Below are 12,232 nucleotides of genomic sequence, written 5' to 3'. Positions count from 1 at the left end.
GCTCCTGGCCTGTAGACGCCGAGGATTCCAGGCAGTCTAGACCCACAGAATGCCCTGAGGGGATCCATGTCCCCGCTGACCCCGGGACTTGCCCCATCCAGTCATTTGGGAATGGTCCACAGCCAGTCAAGTTTGAAAACTTGGCCGTAGTCAACTGGTCACAGTTGCCCGGCTAGCTCAGTTGGTAGAGCATGAGACTCTTAATCTCAGGGTCGTGGGTTCGAGCCCCACGTTGGGCGGGCCTTTTGGCGCCTATTGTGGATTCCGGTCCCACGTGGGTTGGTTTCCTGCTCCCAGCTGTCCACTCCCGACTAAAATGTGCCCTGTTAGAGGCACAGTGAGCTGAAACACAGAAATTCCTGCTCACCGGAGGAATCCGGGCTGGGTCCTGCCCTCGGAGTTGTCTGCTCCTTTGTAGAGGGTGGGGCCTCTCATGGCAGCTTCTAGACTCTCAGGACAAGGCAAGAACCAATGCTCTTTAAGGCTGACAAGGGTTTTCCTCCTCGGGAAAAACTGTCCCCAATTAAAATACAAGAAAGTGTGAAAACCTGGGCTTCTCCAGGAATTTGACCCTCTTGTACCTAATCGAGAATCATACCCCTGGACCAATGAACCATTCCACCTAACCTCCTCCTCCTCTCGCTCAGAGACACTGCTCCGTTGAGGGAGAATTTGATCCAGGTGTCTATCAGGTAGGTGTCGATCAAGTAGAGGAATATAGGGCTGTTCAGTAGTTCCAGTGTCTGTTTTGCCTCCCTCCCTGACGAGGCCCAGGAGTAGATACCCGTGAGTGGGGCCGCTTGCGGGCGAGCTGTTCACCCTGGAACAGGGCTGCGAGTCTCCTGCCTCCATGTGTAATAGGAAAGCCGTGGTTTCAGGGGCCTCCCGAGAACGGAGAGGCGCAGCTGCGCGGTCTTCCTCTGGCTCCCGCCGCACTTGGAGCAGATAATCTAACCCTCGATCTGAAATCTGACAGCGGCTGCGAACCCGCGAACCCACTGAGTCGGATTCACAGGTGCGCAAGCTAACAACTGAGCTATCGGGGCGAGCTTCACATAAGTCACCTGTAGAAGGGCTGAGAGAGAAAAGAAAAAGACTGATGTGGCGGCTCGTTGGTCTAGGGGTATGATTCTCGCTTTGGGTGCGAGAGGTCCCGGGTTCAAATCCCGGACGAGCCCTACTCGTTTCCCGAGTTCAAATCCCAGCAGCGCCCTCTCTTTTTCTTTTTCCTTTCAGCGTTTTCAGCGGAAGACGGAAGATCGACCAGTGGAGGCGTCAGGGAGATGCAGACGGCTTCCTCTGAGAGTGGGATCGGAGCGCAAAGGAGATGACTCCGGCAAACAGCAAAGGAAAGTGCATTATTGGTTGCTCTAGGGGTACACGTCTAATGGCTCGGGATGGTCGCTGCTCAAGTCGCAGGTGAGCCCTACTCTTACTTAAAGTTGCGTTTTAGTGGTGGGGAGAGGGAGGGAGAGAGAGAGAGACAGACTCCCGGGCTTCCGTGGGCAGAACTTCAGTGTTGGGTCCTGCGCTCGGCCCCGGGGCTTCCCAGATGAGAGAGCGAAGAAATGGCGCCACGTATCCAGAGGGGTGGGGGAATGGTTGAACATCTGGGAAGGACGTATCCAGAGGGGTGGGGGAATGGTTGAACATCTGGGAAGGACATATCAACTGCAGAGCGTGCCCCAGAACCCGACCCCCGACTCCTGGACGCGGCTCTCGCTGTTCTGAGGGCAGCGTCCTCTTGCTGCCCAACAGGACCGGAGGAACCTCCTCCTTCTCCCCTTGGTGAGCTGGGAGGGGCATCGTGACCCGCCCAGGTGTGGGGTCTGGTTGGTGAGCTAACCCGCATCCCTCTAGGGGGCCAAGCCCCCCCCCCCCCCAACCAGGCCATCCTAGGACATCCGAGGCCAGGACCGTAGCTGGCCGGCTGATTCAGTCGGTAGAACAAAGCGACTCTCAAAGTCAGCCTCTCAGGTTGGAGGCCCCACGTGCTCGCTTTCTTGGTTTTGATCTCACCGTGGCGGGAGCTGGGAGCGGAGCCGGTAGAAGCGGGAGCAGCGAGGGGAGGTAGAGGCGGTGGTGGCCGTTTCCTCCGTGCACTCCGCAGGGGTTTGGTGAGCAATTACTGGGTGCCAATACTTGGCGGTTCGACTTTTTACAAAGCGAGCGTCCCGGCGATCGCGGCCCAAGGACCCTTCGCGCGCCCCCGCCGGCTCTTGAGCAGTCCGGCTGCCCCGCGCGGCCAGGAGCTCCTCTCCGGCTTTGGCCTCGCGGGTCCCCAGCGCGCTCGCGGCTGAGAGGAGGCCAGCAAAGGAACCGAAGAGCGGCGCGGGGACTTAAGGCCTGCCGCCCTTCCTGGCCGGGGGCTCTTTGTCGTCCGAGCGCGGAGGAGAGGCGGCGGGGACCACCGCATTGGGGAGAGCGCAAGATCTGCTGCCTACTTTGTCGGCACAGGGAGCGCTGGGTTTTCTCCCTGCCCATGGGTCCTGGAACTCTTCACTTCCCGGTGGGTCTGAAATTGGAATCTCTTCTTCGAGCCATTTCATTGGCCTTGTCGGTCCCACCCCCGGGGTGTCACAGCGTCATAGGGGAGAGCCAAAGAATGCAGGTCGAGTGGCTCGTTGGTCTAGGGGTATGGTTCTTGATTAGGGTGCGACAGATTCTGCGTTCAAGTTCCGCACGAGCCCTACTTTTTCCCCAGTTGTGTGTCTCAGCCCCACTCAATGCCACCCACTGTGGTTTAGAAAATTTCATTGAGGACCAGTAGCCAAAGCATCTCCACGAGTCTCACAACAAGCTACTTCTGTCAGTCCAGGTTCGAGGCACCGAAGACTGGAGAGGTCTTTCCTTCCTCTGTGCATCAGGAGCCCCGTCTTCACCAGCTGGAGGCCTCTGAAATGTCAAGCCTGGGCCCACACTGCCCGGTCAGGAGGCCGAGGCATTAGCCTGGGGAGAAACGATGTGTTGCTGGTGTTTGCAGCCGGCGTCCCGAGCCTGCCCCCACCCCAAATCCAGTTGTTCTACCTGGCGTGGCCTGCTGCATCTCTCCTCCTTCCCTGCCCGAGGTCAGTAGGAGTACCGTGGCCCTGGACCCCAGCGCCCGCCAGGAGCCGTGTCCCCTCTGCTCTGTTCTGCAGCTCAGGGGGTCGCCTTCGCGAGGCGCAAGAGGTGGACACCAGGAGCCCAGACACCAAGCACCAGGACCTGCTATCACGGGAAAGTTCAAAATCTAAGCATCTGAAGAACAATAGTGGGTGTGTTGTTGGTCTAAGGCTATTATCCCACGTGGTTACACCCCCACCCCATGTCCTGCCAGCTCAATAACGTCAAGCAACGGATTCAGGCCAACACACACCTTACCACTATCAGAGAATATCTCAGACCTGTGAGTAAGCCTAAAAAAACATGTTCAAGAACTCTACAGAGGTGGACGTCTATTGTGCAGAACCCTGAGGTGGGGATGGCTCCAGGCTCCAAATTCCTACAAAACAGTTGCTCAGTGGGAAGGCACCTTTCCTCAAAGTACCGGGGAGTGAGAGGAAATCGGGAGGGAGGTTAACTCCTCCAGCCTTTCCCACTTCCCTGGGCACACTGGCCCAGGAAAAGTCCCCCCTGCCCCACCGTGGGGTCTCAAGTGCTTGCTGGCCAATGCCTTCAGCTTGTGCTGGAAAGAAGAGTGCCATGGGGTGCCAAGAGAATTTGCCTCTCATAGAACGTTAAGGATGGTTACGCTGGAGAGGAGGAAGCAGAGAAATGGGTGGCAGAGGGTCTTCCTTTTTGTTTGGGATGGTGAGTTTGTGTGCCTTGAACCAAGGATCATGAATAATCCAATGCTGGGAACTTGAGGACCAACTGGGGTGGGGGGAAATCAAGTAGAAAATTTAGTTTAAAGTGACCCATGACTGGTAAGTAGTAAACAATTTTCTGTAGAGAAATACACTTTTATTCTAGATCTCACAGGATTCCCCACACAAGGAAAATGGGCTACTCACAATGAAAAATAGCAAGGAAACGAGGCACCATGAGCAACAGCCAATGAACAATAGACAATGGAAATAAAACTGGAAAGATTTCAGATGCTAAGATTATCAGACACAGACTATAACGCAACTATCTCTACCATGTATAAAGACATGAAAGACAATAATGAAAATATATTTGAGAACAGGAGCTCTGTAAAATGCTTTAGAAGAATGAAACAGGACTAAATTTTTCTAAAATTAAAAGTATGCAAAAAATGAAACAAAACTCAATAGATGTATTAACAGTTGGTTTAAAAAGATGAGAGAAATGGTAAACTAAAAATAGGTCAAAATAATACAAAAACAAAAAACCCCTAAAATATCTCACATGATTACAAATTAAGCAATACACTTCTAAATATTCCATAGGTTAAGGAAGAAATTACAATGGGATTTAGAAAATACTTAGAAATAAATGATGATAAAAATACTACATACCAAAACCTTTAAGACATGGATAAAGCAGTAGTTAGAGGGAAATTGATAGCCTTAGATGTGTGTAATAGAGAAGACAGGTTGAAAGCTAATGACAAGAAGTTAGAAAAAGTACAGCAAAAATAAACTCAGATAAATTAGAACAAGGGAAGAAATGATGAAGAGATGAACGTAATGAAGTTGAAAACAGGCATACAACAGAGATTAATGACAGATCTTGGAAGGCAGGTATTGGAAAAAGCTAATGTTATTGATAAAACTCTGCAAAAGCTGGTTAAGAAATAATGACAGAAGACACACATAACCTATATCAAGGAATGACTTTACACTTATTGCGTAATTTAAGAAGATAATAAAAGCATATTCTAAACAACTTTGTAAAAATTTAGAAATAAATATATAATTTTTTGAAATATAAAACATGCCTTAATGGAATCAAACTGGAATAAAAAGGTAAATGATCTTAAAACTAATAAAGTGAATCAATAGTCAAGTATTACCCTCCAACGAAAATTCTTGACCCAGATGGCATCAGTGGAGCATGCTAACAAACATTGAAGAAATAAAATTTTAGTCCCACACAAAATGTTGCATAGAAGAGGGAACCTCTGAACACATTTTATGAGGCTAACGCTATTCTGATAACAAACTAACCATGGACAGCACGAAAAAGACATTTAAAAGCACATAATCTTGCTCACGAAAATAAATATAAAATCTTAAAATATTAGCCAACAAAATCTTACGAGAGGTAAAAAGAATAATATGTCACAGCCAAGCTGAATTTATCCTAGGGAATGCAAGGTTGATTTGACATGAGAAAACTGGTAAATGTATTCAATAAATTCAGGGGAAAGTATCTGATACAATCCAACTTTCATTCATGATTTTTAAAATTCTTAGTAAATTAGTCAAAGAAGGAAATACCCATAACTTCTCAAATTATCTACAAAATACTGCAGCAAATTTCATACTTGTGGTGAAACCTTGAAAACATTCTCTTTGAGGTTAGAAATGCAACAAGGATGCTGACACTCTTTACTTCTATTGAACATTTTATTGGAGACAGTGGGTCACCACACATGTAGGGCTTCCCTGGTGGTGCAGTGGTTAAGAATCTGCCTGCCAATGCAAGGGACATAGGTGTGAACCCTGGTCCGGGAAGATCCCACATGCCGCGGAGCAACTAAGCCTATGCGCCACAACTACTAAGCCCGCGTGCCACAACTACTGAAGCCTGCGTGCCTAGAGCCTGTGCTCCGCAACAAAAGAAGCCACCGCAGTAAGAAGCCACGCACCGCAACGAAGAGTAGCCCCCGCTCTCCGCAACTAGAGAAAGCCCGTGCGCAGTAACGAATACCCAACGCAGCCAAAAAAAACCACCTAAACATGTAACTACCATATGACCCAGCAATTTGGGTATTTATCTCAGAAAAATGAAGACTATGTTCACACAAAAACCTGTACACGAGTGTTTATAGCTGTTGTACTTGTAACAGCCCAAAAAACTGGAAATAATCCAGAGGTCCCTCAAGGGGTCAATCGTTAAACTAACTGTGGTACATCTCGCCCTAGGTTTTCACCCTTGGCGCCGCTCCCTCCATCCACCTACGCCCAGCTGCTTCTCCCTACACCCGATGTCAGGTGGGCCGGGTGGGCATAGGGGCCAGACCGGGTTCCCTAGCTACTGGGTGGTGAGGGAAGTCCTGGACTAGAAGCACCCTTGTTGCAGCAGGGAGCGTCGGTGGGGAGTGGAACCTGTGGCGGGGAACCTCCTGTGAAGCCCAGGAAGCTTTGGCCGCTGACCCGCCCCTGGTGCCCTCGTCTAAGTCATTAACTATTCTAGATTCCATCACCTTCGCGCTACTCCCCATCAACATGTACAACGATAGCAGCAGTTCCCGGGTGCCCGGCTAGCTCAGTCGGTAGAGCATGAGACTCTTAATCTCAGGGTCGTGGGTTCGAGCCCCACGTTGGGCGAGCTCTTTTTCTAGTTTGGACCTTTTGTTTGGAGTCCTGAGAAACTCAGCAGGTAGTGACTAGTAACCAGGATACCACACCTGGGGGAGTGGCTTTTCCAAGCAAGGCGTTCCTGTGACCTGCCGTCAAAAGGCACTCAACGCAGGGCAGAAATAGAGACACAGATGTAGAGAACAAACGTATGGACACCAAGGGGGGAAAGTGGCCAGGGGTAGGATGAATTCGGAGATTGGGATTGACATATATACACTAATATGTATAAAATAGATAACTAATAAGAACCTGCTGTATAAAAAAGAAATAAAATAAAATTTAAATGATTAAAAAATAATTTAAAAAAAGGCACTCAACGCTGCCCTGCCGGACCCGGAGTTCCTTGCTGGCTTTTACCCCAGCGCGGCCACAAGCGCGCTCCCGGCTGCAAGGAGTGTTTGCTAAGTGACATAAGAGCCGGGCGGGGACGCACGGATCGCTGGCCCTTCCGGGCCTGTGGGATCCGCTGGATCCACCAGATTTGGGTCAGGGGGTAGGGTGCAGGGGCCGCTCCCCTCTTTGTGGGCATGGGGAGCTCTGGGGTCCTTGCCTCGCTCACTGGTCTTTGAGCTCAACACTTCCCGGCGGGTCTGAAGTTGGAACCTCCTCCCCACACCACTTCACTGGCCTCCCTGTTCCACATCCGGGACGCCAAGAAGTCTTAGAAGAGAGCCAAAGGGTGTGCTTTGTGTGGCTCGTTGGTTTAGGGGTATGGTTCCCGCCTCGCGTGTGAAAGGTCCTGTGTTCAAATCCCGGATGTGCTCACTTCTTTTTACACAAAAACAGTTCCTCTGTAGAGATTTGGGAACTACCTGAGGCCCCAAACCTTGGGCGTCGAACCCAACACTGCAAGAGAGAATTAGAGAAAATATTTCAAAGCCTCAATGTGTCTCCAGGTGCTTTTAAAATTTTAGTAGGAGTCTTGGCGGGGGTCCAGTGGTGCGGACATCCCGGTTCAGGGCGCTGCGCCTTGGGCTTCGATTAGGTTAATGCCGGTAGGGGAGAAAATCCATGAGAGGCAACAGTCTCCCAAAGTCACATAGCTTTCAGGGTTCAAGTCCAGCAATTACTCCAGTGAGACTCAAACATCCCTGCTAAGTGTCCAGTAACGTATCCACCGTGACTACCCAGCTGGGAGGATGGATGAGGCACTTAGAGACGGCGCCCCAGGGCTTCCTCCCCTTTCTTTATTCTCTTTTCTTCCTCCTCCTCTTCTCTCTATTTCCTTGTTACCCCTCACCTGGGCGCTCCCAGGTCTGCCCTGGTCCCGCTGTCCCAGATCGGGAAAGGGTTCCTGGAGTCCGAGCGGCGTAGTCCTGGGGTCCACGCCATCAGGACAGGTATCCTGTGCCCCGCTCTGGACGTCAGGCTGTGATAGTCCCCTTTTTTGGCGGCTGGGGGTCCCAGTGGGGTTTGACTTTGACCCTTAAGGAATTCCAATCCCAGGGAGCTGCTTTCCGTAAAGGGCGAAGGTTCCCCGCTTTTGGGGCAACCGTGGGCCGGGGTCACCCCTCAGGCCAAATCTCCTCTTTCTTCCAGAGTCTACCGCAGAACTCCAAGGCTGACTCTTGAATTAGATTTCCTGGGTGAGGGGGCGGGGTGGGGGCGGAACTGGACTTCCCTGGTAGTGCAGTGGTTAAGAATCCGCCTGCCAATTCAGTGCACACGGGTTCGATCCCTGGTCCGGGAAGATCCCACATGCCGGGGAGCAACTAAGCTGTGTGCCACAACTACTGAAGCCCGCGCGCCTAGATCCCATGCTCCGCAACAAGAGAAGCCACCGCAATGAGAAGCCCGAACACCGCAAAGAAGAGTAGCCCCTGCCCGAGGCAACTAGAGTAAGCCCGCGCGCAGCAACGAAGACCCAACGCGACCAAAAATAAATAAAATAAAAACATTTTTTTAAACTTTAATTTATTGGTTAAAAAATTATTAACAGCTTGAAGGAAATTACAAAGAAAAATACTCCAGCAGAGTTGAGGTTTCCAGTAACACGAATGTGCAGGGTTTTGGGGACCAATCCTCTCGCTAAAAACAACTGAAAATGTTGGATATTAAAAACAAACAAACCTCAAAGCAGTGAAGAGCTTGTTTTGGGGAAAGTAAAGAAATTCCGGGCCCAGTTTAAACGGATGTGGAAAACCAGAGGGATGCTGGAGTCCCAAAGCTGCGGTCGAACCAAGGACACTTGCCAATACCGGCAAACGCGACCGCTCCTAGACCAAGGCAGATTCCTCCTTGAATCTGTCACCCTCAAAGATGAGTATGTACAGAAACACACCCGTCCCGTCCCAACGGGCCGCCAACTGCTTCTGGAAAGCGTGTTGCCCGGGGTCTGCTCCTCCTCCCGCCTTCTGCTAGAATGCAATCGATTTAAGAGGAGAGCCTGTGCCGAGACCTCGCGCACCCAGAAGACGAAGCACATCCCCGGAGCAAGGGGGCCGCGTCTACAGCGTCCTAGCTCCTCTCAGTGAAGGCCGCGTTCCTCCAAATTGGTTCCTGTGCAGTCTTGGGGGTGGCGGCTCCAGCAGCCCTCCCGCCGCTTCATCCGGGCCTGTGGCCAGACTGCCAGGACCAGCCAGACAAAGGAGATTAGAAGACTGAATCAAAGTGTGTTCTCTGATTCTGTCCTGGATTTTTTTTTTTTAAAGCCATAAAGGATGTTATTGGAGGAAATTCGAAAATGGACTGTGCGTTAGACAATCTTGTTGCTCCAAAGATAAAAGATACATTTGGGGTGGGGAGGTGGCGAGAGGAGTCTCTGAGGTACCGGGAGCTCTCCTGGGAGGAGGGCTTTTACATTTGGATAAATTACAAGCCTTAGTGAATAAAGAAGGATGAGTTGCGAGGAAAATTGCAGGGGTGTGTCCAGATACCCGGGACTTCGGCTTTGTATAGCTCCATGGGGAGGGGTTTGTTCTGGCTCTGGGCCTGGAAGAGCGACGTCCGGTGTAGAACATTCCGCGCACCCCCAGTCTCCTGTACGTAGGCCAAGCCCTGAGTGACAGCGCCCTGCGCAGGAGGCTGCGGAAGAGGCTCTGACTTCCGCCTGCGGGTGAGCCTCGGAGGATGTGGAGGGGTCTCCTCCCCTTGCACACGATGTTGGTCCCGCACCATCTTCCTCCAGCCCTTAGCTCTCCCGGGTCTTCTGTCCAGCCGGGGCCCGGGAGGACCGAACATTTATCACACACACTGCAGTCGGTGGTCCGACCCAACACACCACTGATCCAGCCAGGGTCCCTCACTGCTCGCTGAATCTGTCATCCGGAGGAGAATCCAGGGCGTTCCGGAGCTTGGGACTCCTGGAGGAACCCGACAAGCCAGACTTGGCGGGGCCAGCGCTGGAGGAGCCACAAAAAGGCAGGAGAGCGCGGCGGGCGGCGAGTGCGCGGTCTGCACAGGAGCTCCGCCAGGATCGGCAGTTTCTGTTTTGTTCACGACTGCGCTCCTGGAGACTTGGATAGAGGTTGGGACGTTGCAGGGATTCAGCCAAATTTTGAGTACTCAAGCCAATTCCTGGAGCATTTTCTAGCCAGTGCTGACGAATTATTCCTTCTTCTCACATTCTCAGGAAAACTTTCAGCAGCCACCCCAGTGGCCTAATGGCTAAAGCACTGGCTTCCTAAGCCAGGGGCTGTGGGTTCGAGTCCCACCTGGGGTAGTATGAGGAAGCACTCTATCTTTAGGTGGAGGGGCGAGTTTTGGGTTACAGACACAGAGGAAAATGGGTCTTTATAAAATTCGAAGATACGCCACTGACCATAAGGGAATGTGAGTTAAATTTACAGATGTTTACTTCGAAAAGACGGGAAGGAGAAAGACTGTGTACCCATACATCTTAATGGAAAAAATGTGTGGTTTCACCCTGTGTTTTGGAAAGCAGTCTGGTATACACACCTCTTTGATCCTCTAATTCCACTTCTGTAACAGACAAAACTACCGATGTAGGAAGTTTTATTGCAGCAGTTTGGTAAACAATAAATAAAAGGCAGAGGGAAATGACCATGGAATACATTTTGCTTCATTAATAGTGTTCAACCTCAGAAAAGAACGTTCAGTCTATCCCGGTTGACTTGGAAGATCCCGCTATGAAAGCTGTATATGAGCCAGTTCTTATAAAACAAAGGGTAACTCCCAAACTGCAGTTGTCCCTGCATGACTGCCCAAGAAAGAATCGGGTGTGGAAAGGCCGAGGAGGGAAGGGGAGAAAAAAAAAGAGAGACTAGCAAAATGCAAAAATATGCCGGTCAAAAGGTAAACAGAATATGTGGAGAGCAGACGTTGCACCTTTGATATGTGAATGTAAGAATTGAATGGGCGCTTATGGAAGAGTTGGAAGTAACGTGGGCCAAAGATAACGTTGACTTTATCTAGGTTAGGACTGTGGGTGATTTTCTGCCTGGATTTCTGTTATTTCAGTATAGCTACTTTTGTGACTTTTTATAGTTCCTCCGGGGTGAGAAATGGCCCTGTGTCCTCGGAAACATCATGCTTCTTTTCTTTACTTTACTTTTCTTTTCCTTCCTTCCTTCTTTCCTTCCTTCATTCCTTTGTTCCGTCCTTCGTTCCTTCCTTAATATCTAAAGAGGGCAGGGCAAGTATCCGTAGAAGGGAGAGAGAATCGCCCCTAAAAAGACACCTACCGCGGTTCATATTTGTCTGCTCCGTTAAACTGCAGGCGTCGAGCCTGGTGAGGAAGGAAACAAAAATGAAAAGCAGCAACTTCATCTGATCCGGAATCCGGCCCCCTTTCTTCCTCTTTGTTAAAAATCCAATTTGTTAACTGCTGTACCCTTAGTGCCTGGTATACATTAGGCACTCAATAAACACTTGAGTGAATGGATGACTCTATTAGGCGAGTGGTCTCTGGTATGTTGGGGCGCCTTTGGGGCCCAGAGCTTACAAGAAGACGGGAAGACGAACGGTCCCAGCTGGAAGGAGCAGCCCGGCCCGGTGCGTTTCGTCGACTCCAGGCCCGCGGAGTCCCGGCTCCACCCGCTGACCAGGAGACCTGGGTAAATCCCACTGGGCTGCCGTGAGCTTCTCCTCCCACAGGAGGTGTCAATGGTGTTCCCGCTTCATCCTCAGGGTCATGCCAAGTAGTATGTACCTACTCCTCTCCGAAAATATGCATTGCCCTGGTGTATCCGGGTAGCTCAGTTGGTAGAGCATGAGATGAGACTCTTAATCTAAGGGTTGTGGGTTCGAGCTCTACGTTGGGCGTGTGCCTTTTTTCCTTTGCACCGTAGGCGGCAGGGAAGGGTGACAAAGCCAGGATTCCCCTTAAATATATGCCCAGTAGGTGTCTTTGAATGAAAAGTTTTAAGTTTAGCAAGACTTAGAAAGATGATATCTATAATACTATATCAATAAAAAGGACAACCAAGAAAACAACAATAACAGAAAAAAGAATACAAAAGGACAACCAGATAGAATGTGCCTCCTGAGGGGATCCTAGAGGCAGCAAATGTCACATTTGTAATTTAAAAATTTGTAGTAGCCCCATTAAATTTTTAAAATGAAATTAATTTTAATAATATATTTTATTTTAACCAGTTTATTATTATTTCCCATGTAATAATATACAAATTATCAATGAGGTGTATTATAGTCTCAACCTTAGTACTTTTGAAATCTTGATTCAGATGGTTCTCTTTGGTGGGGGGCTGTCTGTGCACTGCAGGGTGTTTAGCAGCATCCTTGACCTCTATCTGCTAGATGTCAGTAGCCTCCCCATAGTTGTGACAACCAAAAATGTC

At 50.1% G+C, this 12,232-nt stretch overlaps 4 non-coding genes across 4 annotated transcripts; all 4 read left to right on the top strand.

Moving 5' to 3' along the window:
- The first annotated feature begins 166 nt into the window (after positions 1-166).
- TRNAK-CUU (transfer RNA lysine (anticodon CUU)) lies at positions 167-239 on the top strand. Its single transcript has one exon. It is a non-coding gene; the product is annotated as a tRNA-Lys (tRNA).
- An 867-nt stretch (positions 240-1,106) lies between these two features.
- Positions 1,107-1,178, top strand: TRNAP-UGG (transfer RNA proline (anticodon UGG)). Its single transcript has one exon. It is a non-coding gene; the product is annotated as a tRNA-Pro (tRNA).
- Positions 1,179-6,367: 5,189 nt separating this feature from the next.
- TRNAK-CUU (transfer RNA lysine (anticodon CUU)) lies at positions 6,368-6,440 on the top strand. The gene has a single exon. It is a non-coding gene; the product is annotated as a tRNA-Lys (tRNA).
- A 3,621-nt stretch (positions 6,441-10,061) lies between these two features.
- Positions 10,062-10,134, top strand: TRNAR-CCU (transfer RNA arginine (anticodon CCU)). Its single transcript has one exon. It is a non-coding gene; the product is annotated as a tRNA-Arg (tRNA).
- Positions 10,135-12,232: the final 2,098 nt, after the last annotated feature.

The sequence above is a fragment of the Globicephala melas genome, chromosome 15 (assembly GCF_963455315.2).
Source record: "Globicephala melas chromosome 15, mGloMel1.2, whole genome shotgun sequence".
Lineage (NCBI taxonomy): Eukaryota > Metazoa > Chordata > Mammalia > Artiodactyla > Delphinidae > Globicephala > Globicephala melas.
Note: the sequence above shows the minus strand (reverse complement) of the source record. Positions and strands in the feature narration are given on the sequence as shown.